Here is a 22,697-nt window from a genome sequence, read left to right as displayed (position 1 = left end):
GTAACCCAGATATATGTTGGCTGTGACTGATACTATAGTGGACTGATGAGGACTGATGAGCAGATACCACATAAAACTCCAGCCCTGCTACAGAAAACAAGAACACAGATGTGCTTGACATTTGGAATCCTTTAAGCAAAGACCAAGTATGGAGAAAATAGTTCATGTTGGTGAAAGTTGGTGCTTTCTCTAGCTCTTCAGGAATGTTTCTATCATTTTGGTTTCTCTCACTGAAGAGAAAAGTATGGCAGGCAAAGCTCCATTTGTGGTTAGTCAGTATTTCATCCAAGATCTTCCCCCAGAAGACGTGGCAGGCTTTTAAGAAATCTTGGGTGTGGGGTTCACTTTTATTTGAAAAATATTCTAAAAACAAATAGAAAGGTTCATTTTGTCTGCTTGTAGTGCACACGTTTGTTTGCTCACAGGCATGAATCATCAGTCTCTTCACTGTGGGAAAGGAACTCAAATTAGCAATGAGAGGTAGAATATTGATTCTTCTGTTTCTCTTTGCATGAATACAAACTCCAAAAGGGGAGACGTTTTTATCTAGTATAGTCAGTGATTCCCTGATGCTGAAAACAGTAATAAGCTATTGTAATTCAACCCTGTTTTAAATCAATTTATATTTGTGTTAATCACAACATATTTATCTCTTAAAATGGTCATATATATGAAGAAGAGACAAATTATTTGGGAGCTGGCTGTATTTATTCCATATATAATATAGATCATTTACCAAACACCCATAACAATCATGAGCCCCTGGGAGTCCATGTCCTGAAGGTTCAAAGTTGTAAGTCAACCCAACCAAGGAAACTAGGGAATAAAGGCATTCTTCAGTTAGCCTAGGGTCTTAACCTAATTAATATCTAACAAAGAACAAGGCCAAAGACTGGTGTCTTCTAAATCCCATCCCAGTGCTATTTTAGTGGTCACTGAAGATATATCGCCATAGACTTCCTAAAGGTTATTTCTTAGCAACCCGATGCAAGCTCCAACCTGAATGTGAGTAAAGGCCTTGTCGTGACCTTATCTCATATCTGATGGAATACAGGAGGGCAGTTAGGACATGTCAGGCTCAGGGCCAGCTTCAAGGTGTAAAACCTGTGCAGCCTCACAGGACTCCACTCCATGCTAGAAAGGCTGTGCTTGATTTACTGTCCTGCTATCACCTAGTTGAAGCTTTTAATTTTCATAAAAGAGCATTTTGTACCAGGCCCCATGAAATGTGTAACCAATACTATGTGGGCAGGACAATTTCAGTCTAACTTCATTTTATTTCTAGCTTCCTAGAATCCCATGGTAGGCAGAATAGGTAGGAAGGAGATGTAGCCTTCATTGTGCTCCTTAGGATCTGATGGACCAGCAGCTGCAGGGTGAGGGCTAACAGTAAATCCAGGCTGGGCCTGGTAAGAGCCTCAGGTTCAAAAGAGGAGGCCCTCACTCTCAGAGTTCAAAAGAAGGTCAGCACTGGAGGGTGAGTGGCTCAAGCTTTGTCCCTCAGCCTAGTCTTTCCTGTAGTGTACCTGCAGACACCTACGCACCTGCAGTCCACCTGCATTCTGCTTTGGCTCTCTGTATGTGCCTCCATGGGCAATGGATTTTCAACAGCCAGATCAGATGGTACACAGAAACCTGCCCTAGGGACGTTCTCTTAGTTGTTTTTTTTTTAAGTGTTCTTTATTTGTTCAGTCTGTGTTGAAGGAGAATTATATTTCCCCTTTCTCTGTGAGACTCGACATGGTTGGCTGGTGCCTGCTGTACTGTGTAAATGAAATCTGATATAAGGCTGAATTGTCAATAGCATGAAACATTTTATAGGCAGATCAAAAGCACAGATGGCAGTTGTGGTCACATCCATTGTGTCTCACTGTAAGAGCAGTGTGTAGCAGGTGGAAAGAAGTTGGAAAAGCCTGGTTCTCATCCTCATTTCCCAGATAACCTCAGGCAACACTGCTCAGCCTCAGTTTTCTCACCTGTGAAATAGGGATCATAAAGCTATCTCTGTCTCGCATGGCTTTTGAGGGAGAATCGGTGAATTAGTGTGTCATAATGTGTTTTGCAAATCGTAAAATGCTAGCTAGTTTTTGACACTGTTCAGTTTTAAGAGGTAAATTGTTCTACCGGATGAGAACAATTCTGAGTTGCCACCTGCTATCTGTTATCTGTTGCACAAAATCACACAATATGAGTTAGGCCTTGGAACAGAAGGAGAAGAAGAAACTGACAAAGTCAAGGTCAGCCAGATGAGAGGAGAGAGGAGGGGCCTGCTGAAGTTGAGGCACCATGTGGGATAGATTTGTGTTCCAGAGAGGGACATATCCCCACCCCAGTCCCACCAATGACTCTCCTTTTTTCATAGGGCAAGTGTGACTGCAGTTTTGCTAGTAGGGAGATAATGAAACTACTTTGGCACTGGGAAGCCTGTGTGTGGATGACAGGTGTTTGGAGGAATTATGTAGGAACAAAGCTGGGGAAGGATACCACTCGTCCCATGAGAAGAGGAGATTGAACACATTTGTTGTAGTCAGGGTTTGCAAGAGAATAAATTTAATACAGGACACATATTTATAGGATTATTTTATAATATATTCATCCAAAAAATTAAACGCAGAGGAGTGCAAGAGATCTGTCCACAAACCAGAGACCCAAAGAATCCAGTCAAGGGCCTGGATCCCACGGCAATGTCCCGCATGAGTCCAGCTAAGGGCTTAGAGCCCAAGGCAGTGTCCTCCATGAGTCCAGCCAGAGGTCTAAAGCCCATGGCAATGTCTTATGCAAGTCCGTATCGAGGATCTGCACTGGGAAGGCCCAAAGGCCAGTGGTGGAAGCCAGAAAGCGTGTGCCAGTGGATGAAGCCTCTGTGCTACCAGACTGAGGGATCTGCACTGGAGCCAGGAAGTGACTCTCAAGGCTAAGACCAAAGCTCCCCTGATGAGAACAGCAGCTATTTCCAGCAGCAGGGAGGACCCGAGCTCCTCCAACCAAGAGAATGGCCAAGTTTGCATCAGAAAAACCAGCCTCGGCAAGCTTCTCCAAGAAGATTAACAGCAAACAATCTTCCCATCCAGGTCTCTTTTTATGCCATTGGCAACAATCCTCAGATGGGCCTTCCACACCCAGAACCATGCTGACTGGGCTCAGCTGGGCCTTCCAAGTTGACCATTAGTTAATCTACCACAACATTCCTCTAACTGTGAGTTAGGATCCCTATCTCCGTAGCTCTCTAACCTCATGATCTGGGTGAGCAGCTAGGATTATTTCAGACAGTCCTTGTACTTCTGGAGGATCATTACATTTGAGAAACAGAGACCATCATAACCATGGTGTTAAAACCTAGCTAGGTCATGCCAGAGTTTCTTGACAGTTGGTTTAGATTTGATAAAGAGATCAAGGTTTGCTCAGACTAAATCTAAATCCATCCATTATTGAGCTATTATAAGGGGATTCTATTTTTAAAGATTCACTGGGTTCTTTTGAGTTAAAAGTAATCACAGCCTATTCCTCTAATAACCTTTGTGCTTGATTTTCCATAATTGGTGTTGAAACATTGCACATCCTGCTCATTGTTTTTTATTCATCCTTTTCCTCCCAGCATGGTTTCCTACTCCTGAGCCTCAAATCTCTGCATCAGTAGGTACAGGATCCAGTTGTGGGGACAGAATAGGGAGGAACCACAGGAGACAAATAATTACAATATAAAATTTTCACAAAATGCTCTAGATGATTAGTAATGGCACAATTAATTTTATCAAGGACAAGGTTGTGGGACACATCAAAAAGGAGATGTCATTTGAACTGTATTATTAAAGATAAGTAGGATGTTTTGGGGCACAGGAGGATAAACTAGGTAGAGATGTGGAACTTCAGATGGGACAGTATATGTGAAGAGTTTAGAGAACTGTGGCACAGAGTAGGTGCTCCATAAATATTAGTAGTACTGGTAGTTATTATATAGTCAAGGAATTTCAAACACCTGCTATGGCTAGAATACAGGAAGTGAAGGAATGGAAAAGAAACTGAAAATGTGGCTTGAGATCAGTGTGCGTGCGTGTGTGTTTGTGTGTGTGTGTGATAAACCTTAGGTAGCATGTTACAGGAGTTAGATTTTTTTATTTGCACTACATTTGAGCCAAGTAATCTATAGCTATCAGTGTCCCAGTGAGGGTGGGCTTGTGATTAGGTTGCAATAACAAATAATCCCCAAATGTCAGGGGCTTAAAGCATAAACACAGTTCATTCTTATCCTTGTTCCATGCCCCTCACAAGATGCCTGTGATCTTTGTGCAGCATTGACCTCTTTTTATGGCCTGGTCCCAAAGAGATACCCAACACTATTTCATTTCATTAGCCAAAACAAGTCACAAGGCCACACCTAGCATTAAGCAATCCAGAGAAGTAATGGTGATTATGTGACTCTGTGCATTTGTCTAAACTCATGAAACTGAATGCTTAAAATGAGTTAATTGGCTCTAAATTATACATTCACAAGTCTGACTTTAAAAAACACCAAAGCATATTTTTAAGCAGCTAGGTTTTTAAAATTACCAAATTCGTAATTTAAATAGCCACTTAAGATATTATTCGATTGTTAAAAATTAATTTTCTGGATCCTCAGAGATAAGTTATGCCCTGTGATGTGCTGCTAGAAATGTTTTCCTTCCAGGGCAAGGTGGATCCTGATATGTTTCATTTGCCTATTTCCATGGTGTTAATTCTCCCACCTGGCTGATTTCAAGCCACCAGTGTGATGTTACTGAGTTAAGCTAGGAGCATTAGAAGCCAATCTTGCACCAACTGAAAATGTTCCATAATTATATTATACTAAGTGCAAGGTCATGAGCATCCTCATGATGTTCCAAGATTGTGCACATCCCCAATTTGCTAGTAATGTGGGATTAGCACAATATAAATTCACACAAAATGCGCTAGGAGGGCTAGGGCTGTAGCTTATTGGCAGAGCACTTGCTTAGATGCTCAAGGCCCTGGTTCAGTTCCCAGCATTAGGAAAAAAAGCTATGGGAGCATAGTGGTGAAGCAATTAATGTTATCAGGTAAATTTAAATTTGTTAATTGTTATTATATATCAGATAGCACAGCTTTGAAAAGTACCCCAATAGAATCCATAAATTTAATCCAATAGAATCTACAAATTTAAAGGTAGACAGGGCCTTAGGTATCAGCTAGTCACTTCACAACCGAGGACACCTAGACAGGTGAAAGACATACCCCTCAGGTGGCAGGACTGGGACCAGAACCCAGCTCTCCTGACTTCCCACTTCATTATCTGTGCGTAGTATTCCCCAGCACAAAGAAGCTGTGGGGTTCCAGGTTTTTCAATGTGTACTGTTGTCCCCAGCCCTCTTTCAGATATCCTTCTTACAAGTGTTATTTTTCTAAGGTCAAAACATTCTGCTAAGCCAGGCCTGCGGTGAGCAAGTATCTGGCGGAGGCTGGGGGAGGGATGGCGGAGCAGGTGATATTTGATAACTGCTGGCCCTAAACAATGCATTTTGCCCTGAAGACAAAGAGGATAACCTGGCACCCTGTCTGATGACTGTACTTTACCACCAGCCCACATTTTCAGGGGCTCCTGGGCCTGCAGTGCTCTAGTCTTTCCCTGCCCCCAGCACACCCTATATTAAGAAGAACAGCAGCAGCCATTGAACCACTAAGCATTGTCACATCTCAGCCAAATTTGGGGGGGCTGAGAAGTGTCCTTGGGAGAAGGAGTCTGTCCTGAAGGTCTGAGGGTAGAGTCAAAACCCAGTAATAATAATAATTCTATCATATAATTATTGTTTGGGGCCCAACCCAGCTATGTCCCCAGATATGTTTCATACTTGTGTGACTCTGGTCATTCATTTTTAAAGGCTTTTTTCTTCTTTCTTCTTTTCTTCTTCAATCTAACAAATTCTTGCTCTTCCTTCAAGGCCCATCTCAATGTCACTTCTTTGAAGATTCTTTCTGACCTTGACCTTGGAGTAACTCCCACTGGCTTCTCTGAGTTTATTGCTTCTTCTATCGTGTTCCCAGAACACTTTGAACCTACCTTTACTGCTCCCAAAGCACAGAGTATTTTGTGAATATTTGTTCAGATGTCTATCTTCTCCACTAGGGCAAATATTTGGTCCTTGAAGTCAAGGCCCATGTGCTAGTCATATTTAGTTTCCTGCATCCACCATACTGCCTGGCCTGGTTCAGGGGGACAGAGAAGGAGGGACAGAGAGAGAGACAGAGACACAGAGAGATAGAGAGATGAAAAGAGAGACCCCTCGGGATTAACAGCAAAGTGAAGGAAAAGTGGAGTTCCAGAGCCTGTTGGTGCCCCTGCTTACCAAATGACTGTGTAACAACCCCCAGGTTATAATCTCTCAAGTTTACTGTGCATGCCCATGGACAATTTGTTTAAAATGCAATTTGCTGCCCGCCCCCCTTCCTGCCATCCCAATTTCTAGATGTGTGGCATGGCTCAGACATCTTTGTAGCCATACACCTTCTGCCTTCTGGGTGATGTTCTGAGCCAGGTGATCTGCTGAAGACTTTGAGATGCATTGATCCCAGCCAGGTGGTTCTGGGAATGCAGGGGTTTGGAGGGTTGGGGGTGCAGACTGACGCGCTGCTCCCCGTGTGGGCTGTAGAGGGAGCTCTGCAGTCTGCCTGCCTCTCCCCAAGCACAGAGCTGGAAGATGCTTCTGGCATCATCCTTCATCTCCCCCGCTGCCAGCCCAACCCCTGTCCACCTCGCTGAGGCCACAGTCGCACAGAAGCCCTCTGGTAGGCCTCTTTTCTAGGGTGTCTGACAGACAGACCTCTGTTGGTCCGGTTATTCTGGGCGGTGGAGTAGCCACTCAAGGTCTGGCACTAGCCCTGGCCTGAGCTCCAAATGCAGGACAGCAGTCATGGACCTGGAGACTTCCAGCAAAGGCAGTGACAGCAGCCCAGGCCACTGTCAGAGCAGACCCTTGCTGACCACAGGCCCCTCCAGGCTGTCCACCTTGTGCTGGCCTCTGCAGTAACACTGCTGCCACACACCAAGCCTTCCACATGCACAGTGCAGTCACCTGTGTCCTCCCAGCTGAAGAATAACCTCCTCAGAACACACCGTTCCTGCCTTGTCACCCACCCACCCTCTTCTCCGCAAGCCTCGCGCAATGGGTCTCAGAACTGAACTCCAGCACCATTCTGAACAAGCGCTAAGCAATCCCTGTCACACTCACTCCTGTAACAAAGTATGTTTGTTTCCCAGAAGATGATCGTTTTCTATTCCTACTCATTCTCTTACTATAATTATACTCACATGGGGTCTAATAGATTTTAATTTCACCCTGAGGTTGCTCCAGGTTACAATGCTGAGCCTCCAGCCCTGGAGAACTCTCTCCCTTTATTTAGCATTTAAATGAGTATCCAGAGGGAAACAAGGGAAGTAATTAGAAGGAGAAACCCAGTAGGGAAAGGGGCAGGTTCTGAAGCATTCAGACATCCTGATGCAGAGGTGCTCAATTCTAATTCAGTGCTAGGGAGGTGAGCTGGCCGCCTGGAGCAAGATGCGCTGGCTGGCGAGGAATCCAGTGGCTGCACGGTGTCCGGTGCTGGCCCAGTCTCAATGCACACTTGCCTGCAAGTCTGCAGCCTCTGTTTATGCATTAGCACATATTTTTGAAGTCTTACACATTACTTTACTTGAAATTTGTGCATAAATGGCAATAATATTACAATTTCAATTGTGTTCTTTTTCTATAACAACTTTAGTGTTTGTCTTGTTATCTTTTAGAGTCTCTATCCCTGTTCTATGTTGCAAGAGGCAGTGATAAGTTTTTGTCATTTCTGCTTCCTTTCCAACTGTTCTCCTAGAATGCAGATACAATGGGTTGTTTTCATAGGCTGTGACTGGGGTTGTGTACTGCATAATTGAAGCATAGGTCTCTGTTTATTTTCAAGTGGTAAAAATTCTAGAACTAGTGGGATATGCTGACATTATTTGAATCTCTAAGCTATGAGGCAAGTTACACAACTGGATAATTGGTTTCCTAAAGGAATGGCATAGTAGCTATATAACAAGCTTGTACAAGCACACACACACGCATCACAAAGAAATGCTACAGAATTCCAGTCCCACTTTGTCCTCCCATAGCTCCAATATTATATTATATATAACTATCTGGCTATGCGAGCTCCATTCTGACTTCGTATTTCTGAAGGGCATCTGTAGTCCTAGTGCAGCACTTAGTGCTTGTTGGATGCTTGAGATAGAAAGCAGTCCCAGTTAGACCCTCATTTTGGAGGAAACAAAGGCCCCCAAACACCTGACTACTTGGCTGAGATCACAGCAGTGAGGACAGTGCATGCATAATAATCAAGAGACTTTTCAATTAAATCAAAGCATTTATCAAATGTCCCCTGTAAAACTTCTCAGTATCCCACACCACTTGGCTGTGTGAAAGACTGCTTTTAGTATGGCAAACACACTGAAGGAGATAAGACATTTGGCTGGGGCTTTCCTCCTTCTCATCTGCAAAGCACTTTTTGTATTGATCCAATAGTGTGACCAAATACCAGCATTCAGGAATGACAGATGTCATGCCCAGGTGAAAATCAACCAGTTAAGAACACTGTTGCCTTGGACTTGACAGTGATTCTTTCACTTTCTGCTTTTGAATTAAGTTACACTAAAGTAGGAGGGACCCATTCCTGGTTCCCTTTTATGTAGTTTCAGGTTTGCTCAGGAATCCTTGGTGCTCTGTCCCATAGTGGTTTGCCTTGCCAGGAACGTAGAGAGTCAGGGATCAGCCTTCCCCTTCCAACAGCTCTGAAAGGCTGAGGTCTGCATGCACCACTGAGTCTCCTTTGGCTGCCATCCCCCACCCCCCTTTTTGTTTTCCATATCATTTGAAATTTGTCTTTTTCTACTAAAGGGGGAGGGGTGCAGTCCCAGAGAAAGCAGGGAAAGGCCATGCCGACTTATCCTTTGAAACTTTCCCAGCCCCAGCCCCATCCTCCCATCCCCCCACCCCCGCCGCTGCAGGTTCATGAGCTGAGACCTCCTGGATCCACAGATAGAGGCCTCAATTGCCACAGCACACCAACTGCACCAGTGTACAGCTGGGAAAACAAAGAATCCCTTTCTGAGGTCAATCAGCAATTCCAGGAGTTGACCCCGCCCCACAGGACAGCCCACTCTGCTGGGACAGCCATGTGCACTCAGGCCAGGCAGGACTTTGGCCTTCTGTGTGGTAGGGCTCCTCTCTCCCCTCCCCTCCCTGTGTGCCAGGCTTAGATATCCAGCAAATTCACAAAAGAGAGAAGCCTCTTCTGCACAGCAAGAGAAACCACCAGCAGTGCGAAGAGACAACCCACAATGTGGGAAAAAATCTTCACCTCCTCTTCCTCAGACAAAGATCTACTATCTCGAATCTATAAAGAACTTAAAAAGATCAGACCTCCCAAATTTAAAGACCCAATCAGAAAATGGGCATCTGAAATGAACAGACATTTCTCAGACAAAGAAGTAGAAATAGCAAATAAATACATGAAAAAATGTTCAACATCACTGGTCATTCGAGAGATGCCAATGAAAACGATGCTGAGATTCCACCTCACTCCAGAAAGAATGGCTGCTATCATGAAATCAACCAATAAGAAATGCTGGCAGGGCTGTGGGGAAAGAGGAACCCTGCTGCACTGCTGGTGGGAGTGTAGACTGGTGCAAGCACTGTGGAAATCAGTATGGAGATACCTCAAAGAACTAGGACTGGAAGTCCCATTTGACCCCGCTATTCCACTGCTGGGGATCTTCCCCAAAGAATTAAAAGAATCATACCACAGTGATATATGTGTGCCCATGTTCATAGCAGCACAGTTTGTGATAGCTAAAACTTGGAAACAGCCCAAATGCCCATCAACTGGAGACTGGATAAAGAAAATGTGTTTTTTTAATAAAATGGAGTACTACTCAGCCATAAAAAATGAGAAATTAGAGACATTTATAGCTAAGTGGATGCACATTGAGGCAATACTCTTAAGTGAAATAAATAGGACACACATGTGTAAATACCGAATAGTTTCTCTGGTGTGAGAAACTGAAAGTGTAAATAAGGACTAAAAGGTATAATAGGTAATGTGAAATAGGAAGAAAAGGGGCAAAGGGGAAGGAAGTGGGAGGGCTAGGGGAAAGGATAGAAGGGAATGGGATTAATAGGAGAAAATGGAAAACTAGGAACAAAATCTTTGTAAATAGGGAGGACTGGAGGGGTTGAAGGGAGGGCTGGGCAAGGGTGAAAAATAAGAACCAAGAGAGACTATGTAAAGGTGCAAATATCCAATGATGAATGTCATTATATTGTATACCTAAAATGTACCAATGATTAGAATGAATAACTGATAATGCAAAATAGGAAGAAAAGGTCCAAATGGTTAAGGACAGTGGGAGGGACAGGGGAAAGGAAAGAAGGGAAAGGAAAAATGCTGAGAAATGGAAAAAATGGAAATAAAGTCTTTGTAAATAGGGAAGGGTGGAGGGGGTGAATGGAGGGCTAGGAATGGGGAAAAAATAAGAACCAAGATGCATTGTGTAAAGGTACAATTCCCAATGAGAAATGTAATTGTGTTGTATACCTGCAATGTACCAATAAAAGAATTTAATAAAGAAAAAAAACAAAAGAGAGAAGCCTCTAGAAACTTGTGCATCCTACTACTAGAGACCTGGCAGCCAGCAATACAGCAGGAAGAAGCAGCAGAGGAGGACAAGAAAGAGGCAGAGCAGAGGGGGGAGCCACCAACACAACAGAATCCAATCAGCAAGTCACATGTCCTCCTGCCTCCTACCTTGTCACCAAGCCAAGTCAGGAGCAGTTGCCCCTTTCCCAAGCCAGCAGCCACAGTCTCATTGTGACCCTTAGTGGTCCGCTGAAGCAAATTTCCCTAAGCACACATGCATTGGAACTACCTGCGTATCTTCAAAAAAATACTGATGCCAGCTGCTGTTGCAGATCTTCTGATCTCACTGATTTGTCCTGCTAAGTATACCATGAGTTTTAAAGCTGATCTAATTTGCAACCAAGTTTGAGATCCACTGCAATATGGGCCAGGAAATTCCTAGGGCCCACGCCCACTGGTCTCAGAGGACATCATGACAAGAGGCGCTACTTCCCAGGGGAAAGACTGCATCACCTTTGGGGCAAATACCTACTATATTCCATGCCCTGTGCTTGTGCCTCCCTTCGTATTATCTAGCTTTTCCCAGCAAGGCGTTCTTGGAGTACCATTCCATAGGCAAAACAGTGCCTTGTGATTTAAGTGCTGTCTGACCCTAATGTTGTACACCTTTCTATTTTCAAGATGCTCTTCAGACAAAGGATGTTTCACAAGTACTAAGAGATGATGGTTTTCAAAAGCAAGCCATCACTGGGGGAGTTGAAGAGGAGGCAAAGATCTCAGGGCCTCATCCTATTCTAGTTGAACTAAAACAGTGTACAAGGGCTAATCACAAATATGATGTGTTTAAAATTTTTTTAAATAATTACAGTAAAAAGAAGTAATTACAGTAAAAGATACACTGCCATGAACCCCCGCACACACACACACAAAGTACTTTCCCTCACTTTGAACACATTTATCCCATCATTCTTTCCACTTTCTGAGCAGTTCTGGAAGCCCTTTTTCCTTTCGTTCCTTGGTATGATAAAAAAATTCAGTTAGTGCTGCTGCTGAGTACCATCCAAAGGAAGAACAGAGTCACAAAAACCTTCTGGTGTATCTTCATGAACATTAATCACTGGGTCTTGCACTGTACCGTGTGACTTCTGGCACTCTCTCAAAGTCAAAATAACCATGAAAGGTAAATGGTTTTGAATTGATTAAGAACATTGAGGCAGCCATGACAGTGCAATTAAAAGACACTCACAAAAAAGAGCTTCCAGAGCTGCTTCAAAAAGTGGCTAGAGCAATGGGCTAAGTTTCTGAGCAAGGGGAGTGTGTGGCAATGTGTCTTTTACTGTAATAAAATTTTTAAAATTTAAACATTCCAGGTATTTTTCAGTCATACCCCGTATACAATGTTGAGGTGCTAAATAAATGTATGATCATTTACAACATCCACAAACTTAGAAGCTGGTGTTTTTTTATGAACAGTGCAAAAGTCATATAAAGACATGGACTCATGAGCCAATTCAATCTTTTTCTCAAATGCTACTTCTGTTCTCCACTAGCTGTGAGACTTAGCAAATTATTCATCCTCCTGAGCCTCTGATTCCCTTTCTCCAGTATCTGCTCCACAGGTTTGTTTCAAGGGTAAAATGAGATGGTGCCAGTAAAGTACAAATAACAGTATCTTGGTCATTGGGACTTTTCTTTTTCTGGTGCTGGAGATCAAAGCCAGGGCCTGGCACATACAAGGCAACTGTTCTGCCACTGGGCTGCATACACAGCCTCCAATATAGTCTTTCACCATCATCAGCAGCAGCAGCAGCAGGAGGAGCAGCAGCATTATAGCACAGAGCTCAAGGGTATATGTTGAAAACCGTCATCAGCTTCTCAGCCTTATGAACAGACATATCTGAGGCTTGCCTGTATCCCTGTGTGTTTACTCCCCACATCTTAGATTTTGCCTAATTAGTTCCACTGATTCCTTCAATTATGATGGTTCTTTTCAATATACAGTAAAGAGAATGCACTGTGCTCTGGCTTCGACCCTGTGCAGCTACACTGAGAACTATTACCTGTAGGCAGCCCTGGAAATATCAACTCTGATGAGAACTTCTCAAAACCATCAAGTTTGTAAGATGCTTTTCTCTCCTGTCTTTTATATCTGGGCCTATGGATAATAATCTGAAGCTCAGGGGAGGAAGTCTGTGTTTCCAAATGTCACAGTTTGACTCTTTTTGTTGTTGTTGTTGTTGTTGTTGTTGTTCAGGTCAATAATGACCTTAACTTGAGAACTTTTTATTAGATCATTGATACTTCTTAGAATTCCAAAGCCTTTCCAGACTAACGTCTTTGTATGGAGTCACTCTGTGATCCCACAGGGAAGCAGATCACTGCTGACAGCAGGGACAGAGCCTCTCTTGACCACATAGACACAGTGAAGCAGACGAAACCCTAGGTTGAGATTCTCCAAGCCTTGGTCCATGGCACTATTTTGCTTCCTACTTGCTTGGGGACCTTGGACAAACTACTCAGTTTCTTTATCTCTAAGGTGAGAAGTTCACATGGGTAGCTACTTACCAAAAAGTGTAATTGGTCTCATCTCCTGTATTGTCCCATCTCATGGTAATGATTTAGTCTGCTTGTGCTGTTGAATAAACAATTATAATTTGATTCTGTTCTTGTGTAGGATAACTCAGATCACATGCCTCCTCTATTTCTGGCCACAGTAATACACTGCAGGAAAAAAATACATGTTTTTTTTATGTTGTTGTTTTGGGGGGCTTTTTGTTTTGTTTTGTTTTGCTTTTTTGGTACTGGGGATCGAACTCAGGACCTTGCACTTGTAAGGAGGGGGCAGCACCACTGAGCTAAATCCCTGGCCAAATAAATACATGTTTTAAGTAGCCCATTACATATATATTTCTCAAGAATTAACTCTTAGTTAACTTGTTTATTTATTCATCCAGAAATATTTATGGAATGCTACACAGCCAGGAAGTGTGCTGCAGTCAGGAATACAGTGATGAGCAAGACAGACACAACCATGTAGCACTTAAAGGCGAAAGAAAAGCCATTGCATACAGCCCAGCTTCTGGTGAGATAAATGCAAGGGAGAAGCTCCTGAAGAAAGTGACAGGAGACCCAGAGGAGAGAGGAGGGATGACCAGCAAGGTGAAAAAATAAAAAGGATGATGTCACATAAGAGAAAATGCATTTCAGGGAGTTCTAAATTTACAGCTATGGCCCCAGCTCACTGGGGTGTCTTACATATACATATATAAATTGAAAACTTAAGCTATAAACTGAGAAGAACTTGTTTATTTTCAAGCAATAAAGATTTATTTTCTGTGGAAAATGCTATGTACAGAGATTAGCCAAAGACTAAGAAGAAGGCCTAGAGAAAGACTTTTATGTAGAAACACAGCAGTGAGGAACAGCAAAGCCCTGCACATGTTGTTCTTCCCATGTTATAAACACTTCTCCTGATACATGTATGGACCAACTTAAGAAAGGTGCAATTGGCTCTTATTTGACTTTGGATGATCAGAGCCTAATTCAGAGCTCAAAACTTAGGAGTTGTTCCCTTACTGATTGTCTAATTGGTTTGTTGATTGAGTGGATGAAATGAAGAAAGGAGGAAAGGAAGGAAGGAAGGAAAAGAGAAGGCAAGGGAGAGATTGAGAGAGGCAGGAAGGGAGGAAGGCAGGGAGGGAGGAAAAATTGGATATATGGTTGGCTGGTGGGATGGATGGATGGATGGTTGGGAGAGGGGATGTAAAATGTCTAAAGCTGTATCTGATACATACATACAAGTTGTACATATGTACTTCTCTTGTCCTATAGCATAAAAATACCTTATTTTCATATATACTGAAACATTTGTGTCTATAAATTCCCACTTATTTAATCTATGTTAAGACTGTGTGTAGATCAGTATTTCTCTGAGAAAAAAATACACCTAATATTTCACCTATGTTTCATCTATACAAAGAAACCAAAATAAGAGTGCATTCTGCATATAACTCACCACCATGAGTAATAACAGCTGAGCACTAACCCTTTAGGAAAAACAAACAAATAAGGATTTGGCATAAACTGGAATAAATAGAAGTTCGGTTCCTCAAGGATATTATCTTTTTCACTTTGGGAGTAAAACGGACTCTACAGATTGTCACCAAAACGTGTTTTGGATACTATTGTTGAATAACAAACCAACTGAAAGCTTGGTGAAAAATATCTCCCTTGCATTAGGGTGACAGGTTCTGTTGGGTCAGAAATTAGGACAGGGTACATTAGGGAAGGCTTGCCTCTACTTCATCTCTTTGGAGCCTTAATGGGGCACTTGACAGGTGGAGTCTAAAATCATCATCAGAAGGCTCCTGCATTCATGTATGTGGTGCTGGGCTGAGCTGACCTGTACACTGAACTCAGCTGGGCTAACAGTGCCTGGCGAAGATGACTCCATATGACCTGTGCTTCCCCCAAACATGGCAGCCCTGGGACAGCTGAAATCCTAGCATGACCATGCATGCTACAAGTTCAAGGCTTCCAATGGATGAAGCAGACCTTCATTGCTTTTTATGATCAGTTTTTATTACCTCCATCGACTTCTATTGGTGGGAGTAGTTACAAGTCTATCCAGGTTTCCAAGGAGAAGGCATAAACTGCATGTCCTGATAGAAGGCATGTCAGGGTTCTACAGTCATTGTCAAAACCCCACACTCCTAGTTCTTAGAATCTGAACCTAAGAATCCCAACAGAAGGTAATCTCCTCTTAATTAATCTCATCACTCTTAGGGCAATATTTTCATTGACATACGTCATTAGTTTTTCATGAGGAATTGGGTCTCCAGCCTCCTGTTATGCCTGGAGTATGCAGGCAACATGATGGCAAGAAAACTCTACCCTCCTTTCATGAATGCAGTGCTCGTCTTCAGTTATGCCAGTGTTGAGAGGGGAACCTTCAGGGTTGGCTGGACCAGTGGCGGGGAGCCTTCCTAATGTGGCAGCAGAATTGTGTTAGGAAGCAGACCAAAGCATCAATCAAGAGGAACAGCCAGCAGCTGGGCACATGCCCATGCCCAACACTGTGACCCACACTAAGCTCCTACTCACCCCACTATCACTTCTTCTCCTGAGGATCTTGGCTATTGGCCTTAGTCCTTTTGCCAGAGTGCAACAGTTTTCTAGAAAAACTCAGGGCCAGGAGAAAAAGAGAAGTTTCCTGTGGGTTCAGGTTTTTTAAGACATGTAGTTTCGGCTGAAGGACTCCTGTGAGATACTCTTTCTCAGCCCTATCAGAGGGCTTTAGAAAAGAAGGTGGATGGATGCCAAGACTTTATATTCACTGGCAACAGGGAGCTGATGAGGTCACAATGTGGAACACCAGCTCCCTATGACACCCTGGGCTCTGTTCAACATTACATAGCAACTCAGAAGAACCTACAAGAACCAACCAGTGGTGCATCCAGCTTTTGTTAGTGTGCACACATGGACAAGGGTGCCAAAGATGGTGCATCCTGCCTGCCCTGGCTGGAACTGATATGCCTGAAGTGGGCAGGAATGCTGTTTACCTTGACTCCTGTCCCCTTGTCCACTGGCTCCAAATGAATCACTTTGTATGGGAAAAAGAATGGTAACAACCATCTCTACTCCTTGCAGTCATCCAGAGCCAATTGGCAGAACCAGTAGCAGTCTTGTAAAGTGTGCCCTGTTAGGGATACTGCAGAACTATTAGCTAAGCTCAGTAATAATAAGCATTAATTCACCATTGTCTTAGAAACCATGTGTGTTACTTGTTTTAATCAACACAACAATCCAGAACTATCAAGTTTACCGAACAACTGAACTGCTAAATATTCATTGACTTTATATATATATATATATAGTTACAGATAAGTCTGGAGAATGGTGGAAGTTCTAAACAGTGATATAAATAGTGATTCTCCAAGAAAGGGATATATATATGAGAGAATTTTTCCAATCTTACTTAATATCAGCTGGGGCTAACTTGATATTTTAAGGAACAAATTTGAAGCTTTAGTGGATGGTATAGGTCAGCACAAAATACAGTGTCCTGTGAGTGATGTAAGAAGCATTTGGACTGAGCATGATGGTGGATCCCTGTAATCCTAGCACTCGGGAGCCTGAATCAGGAGGAGTGCCACAAATTCGAGGCCAACCTAGACTACATAGTGAGTTCAAAGCCTGCCTGAACTACATCATGAGACCTTGTCTCAAAAAACCAAAATAAATAAATAGCATTTGGAATAGGTAGAGTCTAAATCATCACGTGGGACTTTGTATGTCTGTCTTTGAAAGTGCTACTCATAGTATACCTAGAATGGTTGGTGACTCCTGAAAGTAGCTATGGCTTTTTCTTGGAAATCTGTCATCTACTCCAGAACTCTCTCAAGAAGCATGTGATGATACGAAGAGCTCCATCTGCTTCCAACATGAGTCATATGTGCAAGGTAGGAAGCTGGGTGAGAACACTGAGCCTACTGAGATGTTCCCAGGTTGCCCTGCTGCTGTGAGCCACCTGCTCCAAGAGTGTGGGAGGCCCTTTCCTGAGCCCAGGACCAAAGCCTCCGCCATGTTGACATCCCCACAACCCATAAGCTATACCTTTACCCTTCATTCTGTTTGTTTTTCTAAATTTGCATCTTAAAAAACACATCCTTCTTGCCTTTTCTCCTGAAAGCAACAGAATATATTAGGACACAGCCTGCTTTTTCAGCATTCATACATCTTTACTTCAACTTCTTGTTCATTCCACCAAATGCTCTGAAGAATTACCATTAATGATTAAAATACTTCCAGATCTTCTTAGCTCTCTTGTGGTTTCAATCAAATTAAAATGACTGTAGGAATTGTGGCAGGTCAGAATGGAATTTTTTTTAACCTCACATGAAGTAAATACAATCTTAAACTCAACTTTCTAAGACTGAGCCTTACTTTGAAAACATCACCTATGTAATCCTGAAAGTTTATTAACTGAATTATATATATATACATACATACATACACACACATATACATATGTGAAATAGTGCCAGGTGTAGGTCTGAGCCATATCCAACTGAAAACTTAATTGCATCTTTAATCTTCTGAGGCATCTACTGTTATTATCCACTTTCACATTTGAGAAAATAGGTAAAAAGTGGTCAAATAACTTGACACAATGTTACCTACCTGGAAAGAAGTTTTGAAGTTGGAATTTAAACATAGCAGGCCTAGCTCCAGAGTCTTCATTGTTAAAAAAAAAAATTCCTAGCAAGCAAAACCTTTCACCATTTTTAGAGATTAATTGTCATTTCTCTGACCATGCATTTGATAAACACTCATAATTTTCACCTGCAATAGCCAATCACATTATGTTAACTTTCTTAACTTACTCTTCAGGGCATTGAAAATCTTTTGCTATGGGTAAAAATTTTAAAATGGAACTATAAGACTGAAGTAAAAAAAAATTGCTATAAAACTTTTGAGTTGTTTAAAATGCCTTCATCCCAAATGATTATTGAAATACTATAAAAACTAAAATCCTCCTGGCTATATTATACATATTTAGGTGTAAATTTCTGGGTCTGGACAAGTTTATTTGTGGAGAATCTATTGTTATATAAACATGATAATACTTATTCTTTTTTTTCCTGACTTATAATAATACTACTACTACTAATGTATATTATTAAAGCATCATGGTACAGTATTTTTATTTTAAAACATTTAGTCCCTTTGGCTCAAGGTGATTTAATCTAAATTTTGTTTTTGCATGAAATAGTGACAGATTTGTGCTTTTTGTTAAGATTGTTAATTTCTGTCAGTACGGGCTGTAAAATAGCATGTTTTAGGCCTCATAGAGAGTAAATCCTTCCCTAGTACCTGCTAGATTAAGTGTTTTCACATCCCAAAATGCTACTTCACTGCTTGTTTTGTACATCTCAGAGTTTCTGTAAAAAAATAATCCAGCTGTGAGATTCACACACAAAAGACTCTTAATACTTTAGATTTATCCACTTTCTAGGGGTTTTTTACAACTTACCTCATTTTTTTCCTAAGGTAAAACGATGCTGAGCTCCTAGTACAAATGCAGAACAAAACTGATGAACACTTGGAAAATACATTTTTGTTTCTCTGTGGCAAATTTTGCTTTTCACCTTCATTCCTATTATAAAAGTATTATAATCAAAGGAGTTTTAAAAGACAAAGAAAATACAGTCATTGGTCTATTTCCTAATAGTGATTTCCTATACATTTGGGCTTTTAAAAATATATCTGTAAGCACAGAAATTTTGTACCCTGCCCTTTTAACAAAGCATATTATAGCCAAGTACACTCTTCATAAACATTGTTTTGATTGTTGCATGAGTGTCACTTAGCTATTTCATAATGTTAGGATGTGCACAGTGTATTTCTCTTTTAAATTGCAAATAATGTTGCTATGAATACCTTTCTGTATTTAGGATCATTTCCTTAGGATAGAGTCTTGGAAATTGAATTACTGAATTTTAAAGTATATTAGTATTTTCAAACTCTAGATACACATGGCCAAATGACTTTTAAGATGATTTTAACAAATGTGCTTTGTCTGGTAATTTCCTGCCTATGTTCTACATGCTTTTTAGTCTTTCTCCCTCTCCATCTCCCTCTTTCTGTATCCTATTGAACTGGTGCAGTCTGGGACATCATGGATACTGAGCAGACCTGTTACGTGGTAGAATATGGTGGCTCTTCAGCCTCAGGACTTGGCTTTTTGACCTAAGTATGCAGCTAATTGGCTGTGAGAACCTGGGAAAGTCCTAGGAGATTGGGCTAGAACAGACATATGCATTTATTGATAAACATTTCTTGAGTGCTTTCAGTGGTTCTTGGTACAAAAGAGTTCAGAAAATGTGAATTCAGTGTCCTTTCTCAGGATATTATACCCACTGGAGGACATAAATGTGGAGGCAGAATCACATGAAGCTTGAGTGTGAATTCTAGAAGCAGCTGGTTCTGTGTTCAAGTCCTACTTCTTACAGCTCCATTTCCTCATATATAAAATGAGATAATAATACCTATACCATATGTCTGCAGGTTAACAGTTAATGTGCCTGGCACAATATGTACTTAGTAGTTGTCAGGTGTTTGTTTTGTTTTGTTTTGTTACTGACATGATTGTAAAACATGCTATGTTTTACATGTAGGGCCCCTGTGTGCAGAGACATAGCCTCAGGAAAGAGCATCTTGTATTCAAATGGGTCCTGAGCACTGAGCACTGAGAAAATGTGGGAAAGTAGGAAGAGGCACAGCCTGTGTAGTAGGTCAAGTCACAGGGAGGTAGAGCTTAGGGGTCCATGATGCTTGGGAGATAGAGCCCGCTAAGAGTTCACACCAGCTGGGGCTTGCATAGTTTGAACTTTCCACCCGCACCAGGGCAGAGGCTGTGCTGGCCCTCTTACTGACCTGAAAGCTCTCCTAGCAGACACCACAGAGGGAACTAGACTGTATTTTAAGAGGTGAAGTTTCATGGTGAGCACAGAAAGTCCCAGTAGATTTCTTCCACTCATAAAAGGAAAAACAGTCTCTCTGGATTCGCTCTCATCACCCCTTTTCCCTCTAACTCTGCTCTGGAGAGCGCACCGCAGTCCTGCAACCCTACTCTCTCTCCCCTACTGTCTCCCTAGAGCACCTTCAGTCAGGTTTTCTTCCCTTCTCTTGTCAAGGTGATGGCTGATGGCTCACTTTCATGTGGCCAAATCTCATTGCTCTTTCTCAGCCCCTTTTAAATGCAACCTATCAGCCACATTAGCATATTTGGTCCTGTTTCCAATTGTTTTCTAGGATATCAGTCCCCCCCCCCCCCCGCCTTCCTTCCATGTTTCCTGGCCTCTTAATAGTTAACTCAGTCCTGGGGCTTCTGTTGTTCTCCACCTTCATGTGCTGTCTTCCTCTCATTTCCACCTGCCAGGGAAAATTCCCAGGAGTAGATCTCCAGCACCTCCTCTCCCTGGAGCTCCAAGGCTGTGTGTCCAACTGTCTGCTCCATGTTAGTATATCTGAACCAGAGTGCCTGGCCTTTCCCCTCACTCGGGCCCCTCCCTCAGTCCTCTTGATCTTCTGCAATGGGAACATCATACTGTTGCTTGGGCTCAGACCTGCACTGCGATCCTGGGCTTCTCCCGTCCTTGTGCACTTCGTAGCCAATCCTCCAGTTTAGGAATCTTAGAGAGTCTGCCTCCAAATGACATCCAGACTGGGATCACTTCTCACCACCTCCACTGTTCCTCCTTGGTCCAGGCCACTGTCCTCTTTCTCCTGGGGCTTCTGCAGTCGCCACTTGTCTTTGACTGTTCTTCCTGCTCCCACCCCTCCTGTTAAGGTCCTCAGCACAGCAAGCAGAGCATACGTCTTTAAAGCTGCTTAGATCACATCACAACTCTGTTCAGAACACTGCACTGGCTGGCTGCTCACACCACTCTGAGTTATAGTGGAAACCTCTCTCCCACTCTCCTCCTAATATAAGCACTCTTACCATGTTTGCTTTTTGTTATTTCTTGAACATGGTCCTATCTCGTGGCCTTTCCATTTGCTGCACCCTCTGCCTGGAGTGCTTTTTCCAGATGTTAGCACGGCCTGCCCATGGCCTCCTGGCAGTGTTGACCCAAATATCACCTGCTCAATCAGTGACACCTTTTCTGACCTCCCTGGTTCAAGTTGCAACTCCTCCCCTCCCCATCATTCTTTGTGTTCTTCCTTTGTGTTTCTGCAGAGCACATATTATTCTCTAAAATTATATATGTGTGTTAGTTTTATTTCTCATCTACCCTCCAAGAGGACAGATATTTTCTCACTTGTTCACTGCTCTACCACACTGGCCTACCATGGTGCCTGATAAATAATAAATGCTCAGATGCTCCATAAATATTTGCTGAAAGAGCAAAGGGGAGGGGGCCAGGGATTTAGCTCAGTGGTTCTGGCGCCTGTCTCGAAAGCGCAAGGTCCCGAGTTTGATCCCCAGTACCAAAAAGAAAAAAAGAGGGAAGAGAGGAAAGAAGGAAGGAAGATATCTAAGTATTTTATTGCAACCAAAAAGAACTAAGGTCAAACTGTGACCTGAAGTGTCTTTCCCTGGAAGTCACACTTCACATTAGCATGACCCTCCCTCCTCCCAGAGCAGGCAGTGCAGCAGGAGGAGCACATCCTCACAAGTACTCTAACATTTCATCTGGGAAGGGACAAGAGGGCCATTGATTTAGTGTGAAGCTGGGCTTCCCAACACACACATTTGAGGTCGATTGTAGAGTTTGAAAATCCCAGTCACCACTCACTCAGGAACCCAACCCAGAAATAAACTTGTCATTTTATTTGGAATGCACAGGCATCCATAGTTCAGAATATGAAGTTCTTAAATCTCCCCAGGATCTATCTTGGGCAGTGTCAGCTGCACAGCTGTGAATGGCGTCAGGGGCTATTTTATGTGGCAAATTGTTCACTGTACAAAGCACAGTAGGGAATTTGAGATATTTTTAGTTGTGAAATTTCTAAAAACTGTTTAATAGGTATCTCTATCATCTACAACCTGGGACTGTTCATGTACAGAAAATATTTGGTTAATTTGATCTTTTGTCTTTAGACAAAGGTACACCTTACTCCAACTGCTGACCACAGAGCAGGGAGACAGTAAGTGAGGCCCTGTTTGGTGGATTCTGTAGTGAAACTCTACATTGCCATGTTGTAGGGTGACAAGAAAATGCAATCTGACAAACATGTGGTCTCCAACAGAGATTTCTCGGGCTTAACCAACTCAGTAACAATGGAATGAGTAAGCACTGGAGAAATACCCCTGAGTTCTGCTATAAAGTAAGGTGTCATAAATGAGAAATTGAGTGTCTTGACTTTTGTAATAAATTCCATCAGTCATTTGGGGCACTTACTCCTTTGGCCAGAAGTGGAGAGTCATGTGACAAGAATGGAAACATAAAGGAAAGGAGTTGAATATAAAATATAAAAAGAGAATGACATAGGGGAAAGGGAAACAACAGCTGAGGTCTTGGTTAATAGTTGCT

At 42.4% G+C, this 22,697-nt stretch overlaps 1 protein-coding gene and 1 long non-coding RNA gene across 9 annotated transcripts in view; one reads left to right on the top strand and one right to left on the bottom strand.

Annotated features, from left to right (window-relative positions):
• LOC110348101 (uncharacterized) overlaps positions 1-15,963 on the bottom strand; it is a 31,069-nt gene extending 15,106 nt beyond the window's left edge. The window contains exons 1-3 of one of the 2 annotated variants that reach the window (XR_002393072.2): positions 15,760-15,963; positions 13,222-13,377; positions 7,343-7,635 (exon numbers count right to left, since the gene is read on the bottom strand). This is a non-coding gene — a long non-coding RNA (uncharacterized LOC110348101). Of the gene's footprint in view, positions 1-7,342; positions 7,636-13,221; positions 13,378-15,759 lie in introns of those variants that run through there. The other variant, XR_002393073.2, reaches the window with a different exon arrangement.
• Positions 1-22,697, top strand: part of Chn2 (chimerin 2) — a 336,463-nt gene that overhangs the window by 267,685 nt on the left and 46,081 nt on the right. The gene's annotated exons all lie outside the window — the stretch shown is intronic.

The sequence above is a fragment of the Heterocephalus glaber genome, unplaced genomic scaffold (genome assembly GCF_053883595.1).
Source record: "Heterocephalus glaber isolate CG9 unplaced genomic scaffold, H.glaber_assembly_v1.0 deba00000676, whole genome shotgun sequence".
Lineage (NCBI taxonomy): Eukaryota > Metazoa > Chordata > Mammalia > Rodentia > Bathyergidae > Heterocephalus > Heterocephalus glaber.
Note: the sequence above shows the minus strand (reverse complement) of the source record. Positions and strands in the feature narration are given on the sequence as shown.